Genomic DNA, 20480 nt, shown 5'->3' with positions numbered 1-20480 from the left:
GTCATCATTCATCAATTTTACCATCTGGTCTCCATTTTGATGTTTCTTGGCCTCATATGCCCTGGTTCCCATCTGTGTAATTCTGTAAGAGGGAAAGATAACTGCACTACAGGTCAAGTGACTCAATAAAGGAAACCACGCAAGATCTAAGCAAGTCTGGTAATAAAAGGATCTGTTGGCAGTCTATCATAAGGCAGCTATGAATGAACTAGATGAGACCCCCATATGTAAAGATGTATTATTATATATCAAAGTCAGAATCATCCATGCCATAGTATTTCCAGTTTCTATGTACGGTTGTAAAAGCTAGATAATGAAGACAGCTGACAGGAAGAAAATCACCACATTTGAAATGTGATGTAGGCAAGTTCTTTGAGTAACTTGGACTACCGAAAAGACAAATGAATGTGCAATTGTTCCAACCTGAACTTTCACTAAGAGCCAAGATGACTAAATTGAGTATGTTGTGTTTTGGACACATCGTGACACAATGTGTCTCACTGGAAAAGGCAATAATACTTGGCAAATGAAAAGAATTGCAGATTAATTGATATTGTCAAGGAAATCATGACCCTGAATTTAAAAGATCAGAGCAGGGCTGTTGATGACTGAGACTGGAGGTCTCTCATTCATAGGGTTAGCACGCTAAAATCAACATGATAGGAAATAACAAAAAACATCAATCCATTCACATATACCTATGCCTATACACTCCCTGATTTCAGGAGTGTATAGATCCAAAGTATAGAACATCCATCAACTCTGTTTAGAATAAACTGAATAAAATCCTACATTTTCTGCTTTGAACTGGACTATACAGCAGTGTGGACTCAAATAACCCAGTTCAAAGCCAAGATTGTGGGATTTTCTGCCTTGCTATTCTGAGTTAGATAGCTGTGTGGAAGGGCCCTTAGTATACACTGCCATATAATCCAGTTCAAAGCAGATCATGTTGATTTTATACAGCTGTGTAGAAGGGACTTCTGTCTATCCATCTGGAATGCAGTCTTCCTGTATTCCTTGTGTCTTCCACCTTACTAAGCATTATTGTTTTATCTAGTGAATCTTGTCTTCTCAAGATAGATCCATAGTATGACAGTCACGGTTTAATCATTCTCGTTGGCATCTGGGGAGAATTCAGACTTAATTTGTTCTAGGGCTCACATATCTTTTCAGCATTTCACCGTATCTCTAGAACTCCTTTCCAGCACCACATTTCAAAGGAGCTGATTTTCTTCCAATCAGCTGTCTACATTATCCAGCTTTCAGAACCGTACATATAAATGGGAAATACAATGGTGTGGGCCTTCCTAACTTTACTATTCAATGATCTGCCTCTTTATACTTCCAGTTGTTCTTTTGCTCCTTCAGAGCTGCCTTTCCAAATCTTAGTCATCTGCTGATTTCTTGACGGTACTCTCATTTCAGTTTAGTCAAGATTTAGAAAATATTTTACTCTTTCAATGTCTTCATTATCTACTTTAAAGTTATTTAAATCATCTGTATTTATTGTTTCTGTTTTCTTAAGGTTGAACAGTAAACTTGTTTTATATGGGCTCATCTAGAATAATCTAATCTGTAATTGGTTAATTTGGAATTTTACAAATTCAGGTAACTATACAAGTTGATTTTACCAAATCATTGGATTCTTCTCCATGTCTTTGAGATATGCCAAAGTTTGCCATCTTTTCTCTGACATTCTGGTTTCCTATTTCATTTTGCTTGAGAAGGCTATTCAGCCATGTGATCTTCTACATGCACTTCAAAGAAGTCTAATTACAGGAGATTTTTGGCACAATGATAACTAGTGGTTTCCATATCATTGGGTTGGTGAATCCTCAGAATAGGTTTATCCCCCTGGCAGCGCCTTTAAATTTCATAGCACATGGAAGCCGTCAACCACTACTGATGAAGCAGTCCAGATTCTCTCTCTATTAAGAATAGCTCATTGCCCTTGAACTATGGTGAATCTGGAAACTAGGTATTTCCCTCAGTTGCATAAAGAGTTTCACAGTAGGAGATTTTGGTTCAAGCTGCTCATTTGCATTCTGCAATGCCCTTTTTTTAATGATGTGCTTGCAAGTTCATTTGAATCCTCAATGAAGCCATCCTTAGCTATCTTTGCAGTTGGTAGCAATACTAGAAAAGGATATAAAATGTTTGCTGCACTTCTAAAACCGGCAATAGACTTGGAATCATCCCCTTTATAGTTTTTGAGCAGTTATTTCTCTGCTGTCAAGCTATTGCTGTGGATTAGGCATCAAATCCCCTTGGAGAACCATTATAGCTGTTGCACTCAAAACCTGAGGCATGGACTGCTCAGATGTGGGCCTCAGCAGGAGAGCTGTATCTTGCAACGGATGGAGCATTAATTTCTCAGAACCACACTGCTCTCAATACATAAAACTGCAAGCTGTATAATAGTCATTGTTTTTCACTAGAGCTCCTGTGAAGTCAGGAAGGATCTTGGGTTATTTTCCATGCTGGCTATTGGCTTGTAAAACGACAGTTAAACCCATGGTGTTGTCTTCTCTTTGCTACATCTGCTAAATCATATTAGGAGAAGCAAGCAGGGGGTAGAAGGATCCTTAACAACTCTGTTAGAGCATATTTACTTCTGGCTTGAAAAGCAATTGAGCTTTTACCACTCTAATTTGGACCTAAAACCTAAGAAATTGACAGAACTGATTCTAACAAGCATTCAATCTCAAATGTCAAGAGATCCAGCTATACAAATCCCATGATCCCATGAAACTAGCTGTGCAATTATGTGTTTTGTAGTTCATCTGGAGGGTGCCAGGTTGAAAAAAGATGGATTTAAGACTTATTATCCACCACCTTTGCTCCTTTTCTGTACAAGGGGAGGACAGGTGGCATCAAGACCACATATTTCAGGTGGTGCCAAATCCACTGGTGTGATGTCTCATGGGCCTTGTAGTCCGTTTCCTAGTACTATTGTGGCAGACGAAGAGGAAAACATGGGATTTCCACCGGTTCTGTGATGACTCATGGGCCTTGTAGTCCTGCTCATGACATTGTGATGCCTGATGAAGAAGAAAACTTGGGTTTTTTACCTTCCCAGTCAGAACTGGAATCTTCCCAGCCAGGTTCTTCCCAGCCAGATCTGGGAACCTTGCACCTGCAAGAGAGTTGTGTTCCAGAAGTATGTCAAACAAACCCTGAACCTACATCTCCTGTGTTTTCTCGCCATGAGTTTTGTAAACAACAGAGAGGTTTGGAAGCGGCCTCGCGCAGGAGTGCTAGAATAGCTGCTAAGAATTTAGCCAATTAAGCCTGCTTTCCGTGAGAATCTTTAAGGAGTCAAACATCTGGTCTCAGAGATTAGCTTTGTTTCTGGTTCCCAGAGAACTGCTCTCGGCGGGAAAGTTAGACTCTATATAGGTGTTTTAACCGCGAAGTAACTTCGCGGAGTCAATTCGTCAGCCTCCGGAGCGAGTTGTGTCTGGACAGCGCGCTCCGTTCCAAGCCTCGTTCCTGTTCAAGCCTTGTCCTTGTTCTCAAGCCTTCGCTCCTGCTTCCCAGCCTTGTTTACCTTCGGACCTTGCCTCGTCTTCCGGGACTAAACCTTGCCTTGTTTCACGGATTTTACCAAGTAATTCCACGGACCTTGTTCTTGTTCCTCGTTACCTTGTGTCACGATTCAAGCCTTGTTTTCAAGTATCAACTTAATTCCTAGCCTTGCTCAAGTTCATGGACTAAAGGACCTCGTCATTTCCCCTCACCTTGCCTGGCAAGGTGAGTGTTTCGGTTACTGGATTACAACTTTGGCCCTTAATATTGCATATTGGACATTGGTTCTTGGACTAATTTTGACCTTTCCTGAAAGGTCTGCTTCTGGACTAACTTTTACATTTGTTTTTACCAACTTTATATACTTCTTCAATAAAGATAGTAGATAGATTTTGGCCTCTGTGTATGGTTATTGGTGCCTTGCAGCCTGGGTCCTGACAGGTTCAGCCAGAATCGGAGCCCCTGCACCTGGAGGATGTTTGCCCTCAAGAAGTCAGCCAAACAAGCCTTGGGCAGAATTCTCCCCCGTTTTCTCGAAAGGACAATTACAATAGAGATAGAGGAGCTAGGGAGGCGAATCGCCGGAGCCTCAGAATCGCAGCCAAACAATTAGCTGATTAGGTCTGCTTCCCTTGGGAAATTCTAAGGAGTCATGCATCTGGACGGAGTTGGGTTTCACTTCTCGTTCTCCAGGGAAAGTGTTCTTCTGGCGGGAAACGAGACCCTATTTAGGTGTTTTGCCGCAAAGGAAACCTTGCGGAGTCAACTCATCAGCTTGAGGAGTGAGATCGTGTGTGGACTTCGTAACTCCAGTTCCTTGTTTCCAAGACCAAGTTCCAAGCCTGCCTTGTTTCACGTTTGCCGCGGACCTCGCCACGGACCTTGTTCTTGCTTCTTGTTTGCCTCGTATCAAGTCTTGTCTAGCCAAGAATCTAGTTTATTTTCCAGCCTTGTTGTCAAGCTTCAATGGACTAAAAGACCTTGTCATCTCCCCACACTATTGCTTGGCAAAGTGTGTGTTTCGGTTATTGGATTATAACTTCGGACTCTAATATCACATATTGGACATTATTTTCCTGGACTATATTTGACCTTTCCTGAAAGGTCTACTTCTGAACTATATTCTTCACTTGTTTTTATTGACCTTATATATTCCTTTAATAAAGATATTAGATAGAATCCGGCCTCTGCGCATGGTTATTGGTGTTCTGTAGCCTGGGTCCTGACAACTGAAATCTGCATGTTGAAAAATTACCACTTCACATTCCTCTGAATAACTTTTTAATAACTTTATTCTTTTATCTCACCACTATCTCCCCAAGGGGACTCAGGGTGGCTCACATGAGGCAAGGCCCAACAACACAGTTAAAATAGCAATACATAAAAACAATTCACAACATAAATAATGTAAAACAACAGTGTTATCACAATAGGTAATAATGCTAATGTAATGCTATTTTGAATACCAAAATAGCAAACGTAATGCTATTTTGAATACCATCTAAAATGAATATATGAGACTACTTGCAAGTTGAAGAATGAATGATTTCAGGTTGGCAACCTGAGAGAGTTACAAGTTATAGTAAGTCCCATTTGACTATCTTTCTACTGATAACAATGGCTGCCCACAATCTTCTGGCAAAAAAAGTACCTGCACGGTTTAAGAAAGATAATCTTGCAGTCCCGTGTCCATAAGTCATTTGTTTATATGAAAATGAAAACCATTTCATAAAATGATTCACAATTTAAGTAACATCTGGAGACCAAGTTCTCCTTGGAAACTTTTTTATATGTTTAAAAATACATATAACTTTGCTTGCAAAAACAGATTCCATTGGCCCACACATATTTTGGACTGTTGTTAGGCATTCTCTCTATCTATCTGTCTATGCCTGGATTGTTACTTTTTATGTGTTGTTAAAATGTTAGGCAGAAGTATAGTGTTTTTCCAGGAAAAAGATGTGCAAGAAACCATTCTGTTGAATAAAATATTGGCTGGTGTATTATATTCTTGTTTAGAACAATTTAATGAACTGCACTTGTATTCTTAAAAAATCTAAATATCCAGAATATGGACAAAGTGTGCCAAATAATTCAGTGTAGAGGTGCATTAGCCTGCACGTGCCCACACAACACACACAAACCTCTGTGATTTAAGCCTGGATAAACCACTTAATTCAACTGCATTGAGGGTTAAAAAAAACACAAGGGAAGATCCAAATTAGCCCTTCCAAACAAAGAGTGTTGGTGCCTCACCAAACTACAAATCCCAGAATTCTATCGTATTCAGCCATGGCAGTTAAAGTGGTTTTTATTTATTTTGTGTCAAAAGCATTGCATAAATAAATAAGTTTAAAACTGATAAAATAAAGGGATCACAAGCAGCTAAACAGCTTTAGACCAGAAAACGGGCAACAGCGACTGCATTGTCTGTATCTTTAAACAGTTCTTCCTCTGTGCATGAGGCAGGGCATTGTGGGCAAGCATACAGATACTGAGTTGTTTGTTCTGCTCTAATCGCACAAGGTGGAGGATTCTCCTAGATGGTGCCATTTTGCCAGGTTGTCTTTTGATCTGCCAACTCCTTAGTCTGTTCAGGGACTTCCAAATTGCCCATTTTTGCTTTGCCCCTGGAGGCAGACCCTCATGAGGAGCCATCCGGTTGGAACTGCCTGATTTTGATACCCACAGGGATATTCTTTCTGTTGCTGGGGGAACATTTAGAGGAGTGGTGGTTTTCATGAATCTTTTCCTTGATTTAAGTCTACTGGGAGGAGACTGATAGCCATGCAGTGGGTAGTTAAAGTAGTGCAAAACAGCATTAATTCTACAACGTAGATGCACCCTTTGCTGCAGCAACTGTCCCCAGGCAGCTCTATTCCCACATGATACATACAAAGATATAGGGTCTATTTGTAATTGGCCTTGCAGAACTGTGTGCATGTGGTGTTTTTATTAACTTAAGCTAAAGTAGATACTACCCTGTTTCCCTGAAAATAAGACATCCCCAAAAAATAAGACCTAGCAGAGGTTTTGCTGAATTGCTAAATATAAGGCCTCCCCCAAAAGTAAGACCTAGCAAAGTTTTTGTTTGGAAGCATGCCAAACAAAACACCAGAACTTGTAGGATCGGTAAATGTACATACCAGTTGTACATTGAAATAATGGTAATAATATATTAAAATGCTATATTATTTATATTTATACAGTAGTAACAAGAAATTCTTGACAGGAGTCACAGTTTGTCTGGTTTGGTTATGTTGGTTTGTGATGACAACTACTGTACAGTATATAATAAATATTTATTTTTTTGTTCAACAATAAATGTGAATTCTTCTTCATGGAAAAATAAGACATCCCCTAAAAATAAGACCTAGCACATCTTTGGGAGCAAAAAATAATATAAGATACTGTCTTATTTTCGGGGAAACACGGTAGTTATTTGCATGCCAGTTTTTAGCTTATCGAGATTCCAAACTAAAAATACGACTATCTTGCCTGATATAAGTTTCATCTTATTTTACCGTCACCCAGTACAAAAACTGCTGCCTGGCTTCTACATCTTTCCCAATCTGAAAGGATAAATACAGTTGGTGTCATCTCCATATTGACCCATACCAGCGAGAGTGTATGTTTCTTTCAGAGCGGCTTGGTATAAAATGCTTAGTATGTACAAAGGGAAGTGCAGTGTAACATTTCCCAAGCTCTCCAAGCTTGAAGGTTGTAGCCCTCTTGTCATTACTTCTCAGTATTATTGATTTGACTACAGGGTTGACTTTCATGTGCACCTCATTAAGATGAGTAATTGCTTTCCAAGTTTCAAGTGGAGGAGCAGGTCTCTTCGTGGCATAATTGTTTGATTTACCCTGTGCAGCTCATGGTAAGATAAATGGTTTACAGAGGACCCAGCTGTGTCTTTTCGTTTCTCCAAGAACTGGAGGCGGGACTAGAAACCAACCTAAAGTCAGGCAGGGCATTGATCAGACTAGAAATGATGTCGAGCACAGCCTTGTAGACAGTTTCTTGGAAATATTAGCTGGCAGAGATAACCAAGAGGAAATGCTCGGTGGCAGAGTGAAACCATCTGTCAGATTCTGCACAGTTCTTCTCACTGAGCAGAAAATGAAGTAAGGGAAGAGATTTTGTTTCAGGAGCTGCGGAGCCTTAGGATACTTGTGCACAAAGTAAGTTTGTGTCCTCTGGTAATTATGCATTGTTACTACTAAAACTAATGCCATTTGAAGTGTTCTTCAGTTTAGAAAAGAAGAAATCCTTTGCTTTTCTCTTCAAAAGATTTTATATACATGTGAGACTGAAGTTCTTGTGGGGTTGCTTACTGAAAAAAATTGCAAACAAGCTTTTAAAATGCTCATAAACCCATACTGCAGGGTGCTTTTGATTATCTTGAAAGCTCCCTTCTCAAAAAGAAAAAGAAGCATGCCTGGCATATATATAAAGGGAAAAGAAAATATGAATTGTTTGTTTTGTTTGTTTTCTCCTATTTGAGTACTTACTAGCTGCAATATCAAATCTTGTTTCTTCCCACTCCTTACTCTTTGTTGTGGGATAAACAGGAAAAAACAGCATAGAAAGTAAGCTATGGGATTGTTCTTTCAGATATCACAGTGCTCATTGAGAAAAATATCTCCATTATGTTTTGGAAAGATTTTTATCTGATCCTAAAGTACTGCTAAAAGTTTTGTTCATCCCTACTTCTGAAGACCTGATAATTCTATGTTTTACATGCTAGTGATTTAAAACAACTATCATACCTTTAAATATCGTTTTAAAGTTTACATATATATTTTCATACATGACATTATGAAACATGAATTTTGCGAGCTGTTTTTCAAATGCATTGATTTGTTCTGAATTGCTACAAGCTACCCAATTTCTAATGGCTTGGGGTAGAAGTAATGACAAGCAGAAGGTACTAATTGTTGCTTGTTTAGGACGTAGGACTTATATTATTTGGGAAACAGCCATTTGACTACACTTTATGCAGCAACACTTTTGCTGGAGTAGCCTCAATGTGCTGTCTGTACTTGGGCAAAAGTCAACGCTTTCTCTGCAAACTTTTCCCTTCTTCTTTTCTATTCTTTCCTCTCTTTTTTAAACACACACACACATACCACATCAACATTGAGGCTCAATATGGATGACAAAACATTGTAGCATGTGTGGGAAAATGGCTGAAGTCCAACGTCTGGAATCATTTATCTTCTAGTAGGGTTTGGAAGATGACTGTTTTATGCATTTTACAGAACTCCCTGCTGATTGATGTCATTTGCACAGGGGTGGGGGCCGCTCTGTTGTTGACGACAGGGTAAATTAGGGAAGGGGGCAACAGCATAGTATCCATATTATTCAACTATTAAATTGTAATAGCAGGAAGAGAGTGGGTGTTGTCCAGTATCCCCAATGCCTCGTTTTTTAAAAAAGCTCTTGGTGCATTTATGTGTTATTCTTGACAGTCACATAGATCTATCAGAGCCATAAATGTGTCTCTTTTCAGCCTTGGATACTGCAGAGATTTTCTTTCTTTTTTCCACTCCTTTCTATTTTTTACTTAAAGGGCTTCCCTAGATCTAGTCATGCTTTTATCGGTGAAATGAATGGTTGTGTATTAGTGTGGCATGTCTGTTGCCCATGTTGTCTTTACTTTCTAAGATCTTATAGTCAGGATGGTCTTACATGATGCTACTAAGAGTGCTTAAGATTATTACAATTGATACAGAGTTTGGGGAAGTTACTTTTTTGAAGTAACTGGCATGTCAGCTGATTATTCTGACTGGAGACTTCTGAGTTGTAGTCCAGACAGTAACTTTTCTAACTTCTAAATTTACTTATATAGCAATCTTAAGTTTAACCAAAAAAAATTAAGTACTTTGATGTGAGCTTCAAGAAAAGAACATATCTAGGGTGATGAAGAAATGAGATTAATGCCATTTTCCCACTGCTGCTATCTGTCTGCTTCATAAATGTGCATTCTTGAAAGCTTTTCTTCCCATCATATAGGGCCCTTCACTTGATTATCCTTGCATACGGTGAGCCAAGTATTTGCTGTATGCCAGCTATTTTTTTCCCTTAGATCCTGACTTTGACGTCACTGGAATCAGATTGCAGCATTTCACAATGATGAATGAATGGGCACTGTGTGATACATGCATATGTCTTTGCTAATTAGATGGATTTTTCTGTATTCCAAGCCCAAAAGGGGGTGGGGGTCTTTTTATTTTTCAATTTTTAATTCACTTCTTTAAAAACCACAAACCAGAAATAGATTAAATGGCACTTTGTACGGATAGTTTAGAAGGGCAGGAATGTACAGGAAAGTTGAATCGTGGATTTGTGCTTCCTTCAGTTATCAAGGCTTTCCAATGGCAATAGAGATAGATAGCTAGATAGCCAGACAGACAGACAGACACGTGTGTGACACACACACACACACACACACACACACACACACACACACACCTATATATATATATAAAAGTCATCATGAAACTAAAACAAAACTTTTAAAAACTTGTTTGCTTCCTCAGGAAAATGTTGTTAATTATAATGCATTGTTTCCCATATACAGTAGAGTCTCACTTATCCAGCTTTCACTTATCCAACATTCTGGATTATCCAACACATTTTTGTAGTAAATGTTTTCAATATATCATGATATTTTGGTGCTAAATTTGTAAATACAGTAATTAATACATAGCATTACTGTGTATTGAACTACTTTTTCTGTCAAATTTGTTGTATAATATGATGTTTTGGTGCTTAATTTGTAAAATCATAACCTAATTTGATGTTTAATAGGTTTTTCCTTAATCTCTCCTTATTATCCAACATATTCGCTTATCCAATGTTCTGCTGGCCCGTTTACATTGGATAAGCAAGACTCTACTGTATATGAAACAATTCTTCTCCTGAATGGAAAGCTACAACTGTCACTACAAATGTAAACTAGCTAATTATTAACTTCAACTAGCCCACAAATGTTTTGTAATTGGGGGATGACAAAGACAACCGTCATATTCTCCAAATCTTGTCTTCCCCATTCTGACGCATTTCAGCTGTTTTGGATTACAGTCCCCTCTAGGCAATATGGGTAAGGCTGCTGTATTTTTTGAGTATACTATTTCCATTGTCATGGAAAGTATGAGGAGGGAGATGGGACAATGATTGGTTAAACAAGCAGTGTGTGGATTTTTAAAATATTATTCCCAAGCTACAAAACAGTAAAATCACATACAGTAATACTGTACTATTTTTTAATGCATCACATCAAACTGTGGGTGGGAGAAACTGTAAAAAAGGAGAATAGACTAATCTGGAGCTTTTTCTGTGAGATACCGGCTTTATGTATTGTTGGAAAGACTGGCATTGGAGGAACTGGGCATTCGCTATGGATTTCCTCAACAGTGTATATGGTGCAGCAACGACTGCTTTATCAGTAAGAAGTATTATGTGGAAGGCTGGATACTCAGTGGGCATTTATTAAAGGAAAGAGGTCAGAGTTTATCATTTAGGAATGGCTGTTAGATTCCCACACAAAATAACATTGTTCAGTTTTGAAATATCTTCGTTGGCAATATTTGCAATATTTATATATCGGCATCTGTCATATATATTTTTGGCTGATCTATGAATTCCTAATGCATTCTGTGATAACTTTTTAAAGCATTTAATTCACTCTATTCCATTAAAATACCAATTTTAAGTATAAAATGATAAAACATATGTAATCTTTCATTCAATCACTTCTGATGTGAAATATAGACCACGAGCAAATCCTTCTCATAAAATTTGTCTTTACATACATGAGGACTAAAGGTTCATACATTTTTTTCTTTCACCCCCTTTTAGGATTAGTTTGTAAGTTTATTTCATGAAAAGGACGACCTATTTTGATGCCATGAAATCTCAAGTGGGGTTTCTGTAGTTCACCATGCTTTTTATACAGTAACACATAATTATCTAAGTTGGACTTCCTTCGAAAGAGGAAATCACTGGAAACAGATGGTGTTTTATTACATGTTTCTTTTTATGACTAAAACAAGTTGAGAATAGGTAAAATTATGCTTCTTTAGGAGTTCTTTCAAGCATCAAATTAATTGTTCAACACTAGATCCCAAAGAGGAAATATCCAGCATGCTCAAAGAACCCTTTGCTGCCTGGAATTCATCCACATTCTCGCTTTCCTATCTTCATATAATGTACAGAATCACTCAAGCATCTTAGTTCAGGAAAGCATGTAGATGCTGATTTCTCTATATAGATCTCTTTAGTAAGGACAAATGTCATGAGTCCCAGCTCTGGTAAAATAAAAAAAATCTTATGGCATAGACTATTAGGACATGAAATAGAAGAGAATCATTCTCCTCTTATGTGTTGTTGAAGGCTTTCATAGAATCATAGAATCATAGAATAGTAGAGTTGGAAGAGACCACATGGGCCATCTAGTCCAACCCCCTGCTAAGAAGCAGGAAATCGCATTCAAAGCACCCCCGACAGATGGCCATCCAGCCTCTGCTTAAAAGCCTTCAAGGAAGGAGCCTCCACCACGGCCCCGGGGAGAGAGTTCCACTGTCGAACAGCTCTCACAGTGAGGAAGTTCTTCCTGATGTTCAGGTGGAATCTCCTTTCCTGTAGTTTGAAGCCATTGTTCCGTGTCCTAGTCTGCAGGGCAGGAGAAAACAAGCTTGCTCCCTCTTCCCTATGACTTCCCTTCACATATTTGTACATGGCTAGAATCACTGGGTTGCTGTGAGTTTTCTGAACTGTATGGCCATGTTCCAGAAGCATTCTCTCCTGACGTATCACCCACATCTATGGCAGGCATCCTCATAGGTGTGAGGTCTGTTAGAAACTAGGCAAGTGGGGTTGATATATCTGTGGGATGTTCAGGGTGGGAGAAAGAACTCTTGTCTGTTTGAGGCAAGTGTGAATGTTGCAGTTGATCACCTTGATCATTATTTAATGGCCTTGCAGGTTCAAAGCCCACGTTCTTCCTGCCTGAGGGAATCCTTTGTTGGGAAGTGTTAGCTGACCCTGATTGTTTCATGTCTAGAATTCCCCTGTTGTCAGAGTATTATTTTTTATTTACTGTCCTGATTTTAGAGTTTTTTAAATACTGGTAGCCAGATTTTGTTCATTTTCATGGTTTCCTCCTTTCTGTTGAAATTGCCCACCTGCGTGTGGATTTCAATGGCTTCTCTATGTAGTCTGACACGGTGGTTGTTAGAGTGGTCCATCATTTCTGTGTTCTCAAATAATATGTGTCCAGGTTGGTTCATCAAGTGCTCTGCTGTGGCTGACTTCTCAGGTTGAAGTAGTCTGAAGTGCTGTTCATGACTGAATCTGCAAGGCCATTAAATCCTAATCAAGGTGATCAATTGCAACATTCACACTTGTCTCAAACAGACAAGAGTTCTTTCTTCTAACCTGGACTTTCCAAAGATATATCAACCCCAGACCTCACACCTCTGAGGATGCCTGCTATAAAAGGTAAAAGTAAAGGTTTTCCCTGACATTAAGTCCAGTCGTGACCGACTCTGGGGGTTGGTGCTCATCTCCATTTCTAAGCTGAAGAGCCAGCGTTGTCCGTAGACACCTCCAAGGTCATGTGGCTGGCATGACTGCATGGAGCGCCGTTACCGATAGCGGTACCTATCGATCTACTTATATTTGCATATTTTCGAAATGTTAGGTTGGCAGGAGCTGGGGCTAACAGCGGGCACTCATTCTGCTCCCGGGATTTGAACCTGGCACCTTTTGGTCCGCAAGTTCAGCAGGTCAGCGCTTTAACGCACTGTGCCACCAGGGGTCCCCATGCCTGCTATAGATGTGGGCAAAACATCAGGAGAGAATGCTTTTGGAACATGGCCATACAGTCCAGAAAATGCACAGCAACCCAATTTTCCTCTTACTTTTCTTCCTCCCTCCCTCCCCCATAAGGGGAAATACACGGTTTTCTACCTTTTCTTTGTACTCATGCCAACCGTGTTAGGTTGAGAAAGAATGATGGTTGGCCCAAGATCAGTGAACTGTTCTGCTTTGCTTGAGCATTTCGGGTCTTGAGCACCTTGTGTAATTATCAGAAGATACAAACACAGTCCCAGAGTCCTTCAACATACCTGAATCTATGAGCAGACAACCCCAAAGCCAGGCCTGTTTGCCTCCTCCCCTCCAACATTTCACTTCTGAAGTGAACTTGAAAGGAACCCATTGTTTCACACCAGTGCTGCTACCCAACCACTTCCATTGCACATTGCTGGAAACTCTTATCTATCTATCTTTCTGAAATAATGTGACCTTCATCAGTGTCTGGGCAGTGGCTCCTGGTGGCTTCCACATCAGTGATTTGATTCTGAATCAGAACCTTAAAGGAGCTATACAATCTGCTGAAGCCTATTTTCAAAATAGGTTCAGTGCCTTTAAGATTCAGACTGAAAGCCAGAACATATTCACTGCCCCAATCACATGGAAGTCACTAGTCATCGCATGTTGTAGAACAGGATGTGCTACTGATGGAGTGATCCTCTCACTAAGATTGTTTAGTAGAATTACTGTGGTGATTCTACTAAATGTTTACGCTCGCTATAAAATGCCTTCCAACTTGAAATATTCAGTGATATTTGCTATCTGAAGGTATGGTGGTCAAAGGTATTATTCAACATGCAGGGATCTTGCATCCATATGCATGCCGTTATAGGCATATGTCCTAGAATAATAATAAAAGAAGCTGCATTTTATATCTCCATCCAAAATAAAATAAAAAATAAATTAGACCAACATTTCACCAGAATCAAGTACCAGAAAACAGGCACTATAGCATTTTTCCTAACCTTGCCTATTCCTAGCTTGGACAAGGGCTGAGAATAGAATGAATAGAAAGTGCTGTTCTGTTGAACTGAATTAAATTGAAACAGATTCAACAAGGTAACATTGTTCAGTAGTTTTATCTGTTCGGTGGGGATAAATGGCTGATTGGATGCTATGGGGATATTTAGTATGCTTACAGTTGACACAGAGCAGTCTGAAATGTGTTTATCTATTTTCCTTTTTTTGTTAAACTTTGGAAGCAGCCATCTCTCCCCCCCCCCCCAAAAAAAAAGCTATATTCCACACCAGGGGACATTTCCAAATACTTTCCATTCAAATTCAGAAAGTACATAGCAAATCTTTGCTGCCAGGCACTGGTATCTCACTATTTCTTTTACTACACTCTTTATTGGATAGAAACTTCCAGCAGAGGTAGGAAGGACAACCATTAAGCATGAGACTAAACTTCTACATTCTATATATCTATATCTATATCTATATCTATATCTATATATATCTCCAGCCTTTGGCTGGGAAGGGGGATGCTGTTGATATTTTAGGAACTTTCAGTCACATAATTAACATCATGCCTGGTTTGCCTCTGAATTCAACCACTGGGTTCATCTACTTATGCTTGTTGTTGATTAGCCATAGTATGTACTTGGATTTGCAGCAATTTTCCAAGGCCACCAGAAGAAGTATTTTCTATTGTTTGAGAACATGTAAGGGAAGATGCCCAGTCTGAAATCTGAGGTCATTTAAATGCCAGATGTATGTATTCATATTACTGGCATTTAAATGATCTACAGTGTATACTGGATCTACACTTCCCTATATCCCATGGTATGATCACAAATTATCTGCATTGAACTGGATTATATGAGTCTACACTGCCAGATAATCTGGGATAAGAAAGCAATCTGGGATTAGATCCTGGGATATAGGGCAGTGTAGACCTAGACTGAGTTGAGGATGTTTCCCCTTCTCCTGAGTGGTGCCCAAAGAGAGATGAACTTGAAATTGTATTGCCCAGATGGACAAACCTTACAAATAGTTCAGAAATTCAGGCTGCTTAGCTGAATCTTGGTCTTCTCATATAAACAATTATATAAGCAAATTGCATGAATCATTCATTCGGACAAATTCGGGTGAACATGGTAGTAACGAAACTTTCCAAAGGTAGAAGCTCATTTTCATGTCTGGTCTTGTTTGAAACCTCATTTGCTAAATACTGTAGCATCTGCCCCAGTTGCCTTTTGAATAAAAAATACTGAAGGCAGTCCACTAGCATTAGTAGGCTTATTACCATTGTATAAAATTAGAAATTAACTGCCAGAATGAAGTTGGTAGAAGAGCTTTTGCAGACCAAGGGCCCTTCCGCACGACCATGTAACTTTGTGGATGGGGCCTGAGGAACCATAGTGGGTAGCATGAACTTTTGTAGACAAATTCTTCACCTGATGAAGTAGACTTAGGCCCCTTCTACAGCTGAATAAAATCCCACATTTTCTGGTTTGAGCTGGAATATATGGCAGTGTCTACTCGGATAACCCAGTTCAAAGCAGATATTGTGGAATTTTCTGCCTTGATATTCTGGGTTATATGAATGTGTGGAAAGGCCCTCAATTAGTCTCCAAGGACCTACAAGATCCTTTTGCTTACTGATATTCCAGACTAACACAGCCATATCTTTAATTTCTACCATTGTATAAGTGGCCAGATCAGTACATTGTAGAAATATTTTGGTACCCTGCCACAAAAATTAATTTTGTCTGCTAGCAACCATTTATTGTACCCGTTTTAGCTTCCAGGCAACATATCAGTTTCCCCAAGATCATATTTGAAAACCCTTTAAAATAGAGAGCAAGACTCCACTTTTGACACTAAAAAGCTTACTTAAGCTTAAATTAGAAGAAGAAAATGTCACTGAAATAGTTGGGGCAGTTACAAAATTGAATCTTTAAGACTGCATCCAAGAAACTCATAACTAGGTACCTATGAGATGTTTTCTGTTCCACTAATTTCAGCTATCCCCATAGCAAAATTTTGTCTGCATGTTCCCACAGAAGCAAGGTTTCCATCTCTTTGTTTCCCCAGTGATCTGTCAACTTAGTCTGAAAAGCAAATTGCAAGAGGCCTAAGGGGACTTGTGTTTCTTCTTTTCAAGAAACACAAGACCTCCTTGGCAGATGAAATGAGTTGCCTTGTGGTTGGTTTATCAAAACAGGAAGCAATGTACAATCATTCCCATGTTTATATTGCTAGAATGATATTATTCATGAATACTGTATTTCAAAATTAATCTAGAAAGTAGTGACTAAGTGTAGAGTGCAATACTAAGTATATTAACTTTAAACACAATAGAACTTACTTCCAAGCAACATCCACAGACTATGGTTCTAATAACATTAACGGCTGACCTGCTGCTAAGCATAGCATACCCAATTTCCTGTTAGAAACGCTAGAGCAAAGAAAATCAAACCAAATAAGATTTTCCAAAATCCCCTTGAAAGTACTTACATGCTTGAGATAATCTGCATTTGGGGAAATTATGCTCAACCTTCATATTTGTTTTTCTTAAAGTCTTTGATATATTACAAAACTTAATGTTAACATTTAGGTAAGGGTTTGCTCACTCTGGAGGCAGGCATGCTACAGGGGGAAAACACTGGATTGCAAGCTAATTATTACTTAATGGAAGAAACTGACTTTGCTTCAGAATGGTTCACACTGTAGCTTGAGGAAATGTCTAAATTATTAATTATTCTAATATTGGTGTAGAGAGAGGGGGGAGAGGGAAAGGGAGGGAGGGTGCGAGAGATTGTGGCTTGCACTGACCTTGCTAAAGTCACATTCTGTGTTTGTAGCCATGGCTTTTTTACTCCTATTAAAGTTGCCAGGTTTTAGGATGCTGCCTAAAGTTTCATGGAATCACTGTACATTTCTGACCTGTGGGGTCCCTTGGGGTTCAATTCTGTCCCCCAAGCTGTTCAACATTTACATGAAACTGCTGGGAGAGCTCATCCGGAGTTTTGGAGTGCGGTGTCAAATTTATGTAGATGACACACAACTCTATTACTCCTTTCCACATAATACCAAGGATGCCGTCCTGCCCCTAAAGCAGTGCCTGTCATTAGTGATGTACTGGATGAGGGCTAATAAGTTGAAATTAAATCTAGACAAGACAGAAGTACTCCTGGTCAGTTGTAAGGCAAATCAGAGTGTAAGAATACAGCCTGTGTTGGATGGGGTCATATTCCCCCTGAAAACACAGGTTCGCAGTCTGGGGGTGTATCACTGACCCTGGAACCCCAGATATTGGCAGTGGCCAGGAGTGCCTTTGCATAATTAAAGCTTCTGTGACAGCTGTGCCCATACCTTGAGATGCCAGATCTGGCCGTGATAGTCCACGCTTTCATCACATCCCGCTTGGACTACTGCAACGCTCTCTATGTGGGGCTACCTTTGAAGATAATTTGGATGCTTCAACTGGTTCAGAGATCGGTGGCCAGACTGCTAATAGGAGCTCTGTACAGGGAGAGATCCACTTCCATGTTCTGGCAGCTCCACTGGCTGGTTATTACCTTTAAAGCCCTAAACGGCTTGGGTCCAGGCTACTTGACCGATCACATCTCCTCTTACAAACCAGCCTGGGCACTGTGGTCAGCAGAGGAGGCCCTGCTCTCGGTCCCGCCCCCATCCCAAGTATGGCTGGTGGAAGCGAGAGAGAGGGCCTTCTCCGTGGTCGCCCCCATCTCTGGAACTCCCTTCCTAAAGAAATAAAACTGCCCCGCTCTCCTTCAAAAAACAACTAAAGACCTACTTCTACTCACTAGCATATGGAGAGGAGGAGGATTAGTCAATGAGTGACCACTACAGGGCCCTGGTCGAGAACTATTTTGTATCTGAGCTCTGCTAGCCTACGTCAGCCTTGTCTACTACTATAGGCCACACAACTAACCCACACAATTTTGTAAACTTCCGTTGGTTTCTGTAAATTAATATGAATATTTCAGATTATATGCCATACAATTTTTGTCTTTGTTGGTTTAAATTATTGATGTTAGGTTTAATTCATTGCTCTTTGCTTTAATTTGATGTTAGGTTTTAACTGCTGTTTTCATATGTGGGGTTTTCCTGGGATTTTATGACAGTATTTGTTTGTTTTATGGAGGCACTGAATGTTTGTCATTGTATGTTGGAATCCACCCTGAGTCCCCTTGGGGAGATAGGGCGGAATACAAATAAATTATTATTATTATTATTATTATTATTATTATTATTATTATTATTATTATTATTATGACACAGCAAACAAGATAGACATGCTGGATTTCGTATCACAAAATCACAAGTCGAACACTTCCCAAGTGTCTAGGACTGTGTGATGTATTTTTAGATGATGCGTGCAGATCCCAGTAGGGTGGCCTTTTGCAGTTGGCAGATCGTAATTTTGTCAATGTCTATTGTTTCCAAATGCCGGCTGAGATCTTTTGGCACGGCACCCAGTGTGCCCATCACCACCGGGACCACCTGCACTGGTTTCTGCCAGAGTCTTTGAAGTTCAGTCTTGAGGTCCTGATAGCGGCTGAGTTTTTCCTGTTGTTTTTCGTCAATGCGACTGTCACCTGGGATGGCAACATCAATGATCCAAACCTTTTTCTTTTCCACAACTGTGATGTCTGGTGTGTTGTTTTCCAGAACTTTGTCAGTCTGGATTCGGAAGTCCCACAGTATCTTTGTGTGCTCATTTTCCAATACTTTTGCAGGTTTGTTATCCCACCAGTTCTTTACTGCAGGGAGGTGGTACTTGAGGCATAAGTTCCAATGGATCATTTGGGCCACATGGTTGTGCTTCTGTTTGTAGTCTGTCTGTGCTATTTTCTTACAACAGCTGAGGATATGATCAATGGTTTCGTCAGTTTCCTTACACAGTCTGCATTTTGGGTCATTATTATTATTAGCAGTGAGACAAATCTTAAGGAAAGTGATACTGAAGAAGGAAGAATGAAGCATCATTTGTTCTTAATAATTTCATATACTATATATGTTAAAGCATCGTTCTTCCTTCTTCTTCAGTATCACTTTCCTTGAGATTTGTCTCACTGCCTGGAGAGCCAGAAATAATAAGGTGGTTTTGAAACCTGGGAACTGTACATGCCCATTTATGGAGGGCACCAGAAGTCTCTGTCTCAATGTAGATGTACAATATTTGTTGTGCTGTGCAACATCAGTGAACCAGTAATTGTTTTGATTTATATCCCGCCTAAAACAATATATGATATAAAAGTTAGAAAACATTACCATGCCAATTAAAACATTATTTTAAAACATCGATTTAAATAATCAAAAATGCATAAAACACATAAGTAGTGCATGATTTTCCTATACAGTACTTATATCCCAACCAGTTAAAGGCTGAATTAAATAGCTAGATCCTTGCCTACTGGCAAAAAGGGATCAAATGGGTCAAGGAAGTTCAGAAGGAAGTTCCATTGGTTTAACAGAAAAACAGATTCCTTGGATTTTGATGGGAAAGAAATACTGGTGACAACAAATTGGTGGCACAGTGTGTTAAAGCGCTGAGCTGCTGAACTTGCAGACCAAAAGGTCCCAGTTTCAAATCCCGGGAGCAGAATGAGCGCCTGCTATTAGCCCCAGCTCCTGCCAACCTAGCAGTTCGAAAACAGGCACTCCATGCAGTCATGCCAGCCACATGACCTTGGAGATGTCTATGGACAACGCTGGCTCTTTGGCTTAAAAATGGAGATGAGCACCAACCCCCAGAGTCAGTCACGACTGGACTTAACATCAAGGGAAACCTTTACCTTTTTATATATGTTAAAAGCAGTGCTGGATCTGAGGAGAAAAGCTCATGGTGGGCTGGCAAAGAGTCTTCGGCACACTTTATAATTTTTGTATGATTTGAAAGAACTTTACAATGCCATGTGTATTGTAATTTTCCCATTTAATAGGAATGGCAGCAATTGTGGCTACTAGTGAGTATGTTTTGCTGATTGTCTAGCTGTTGAAAATGTTCCTCTGGGTTTCCATATTATGTAATTTGCCAAGTTTTACTAATTCAATTTCATGCTGGCTTCACTAGTAAGTTGACTGAAAAACAG

General features: G+C 39.6%; 1 protein-coding gene across 5 annotated transcripts in view; it reads left to right on the top strand.

The window, feature by feature from the left end:
* stard13 (StAR related lipid transfer domain containing 13) overlaps window positions 1–20480 on the top strand; it is a 272259-nt gene that overhangs the window by 186498 nt on the left and 65281 nt on the right. For 2 of the 5 annotated variants that reach the window (XM_062974712.1, XM_062974711.1), the window contains exon 1: window positions 4764–7715. The exons of the other annotated variants lie outside the window; for them this stretch is intronic. The gene's annotated coding sequence lies outside the window, so the exon portion shown is untranslated. Of the gene's footprint in view, window positions 1–4763; window positions 7716–20480 lie in introns of those variants that run through there. 5 annotated transcript variants of the gene reach the window in all.

The sequence above is a fragment of the Anolis carolinensis genome, chromosome 3 (genome assembly GCF_035594765.1).
Source record: "Anolis carolinensis isolate JA03-04 chromosome 3, rAnoCar3.1.pri, whole genome shotgun sequence".
In the NCBI taxonomy this organism is placed as follows: domain Eukaryota; kingdom Metazoa; phylum Chordata; class Lepidosauria; order Squamata; family Dactyloidae; genus Anolis; species Anolis carolinensis.
The sequence above is the reverse complement of the archived record's forward strand: the minus strand, read 5'-3'. Positions and strand labels throughout refer to the sequence as shown.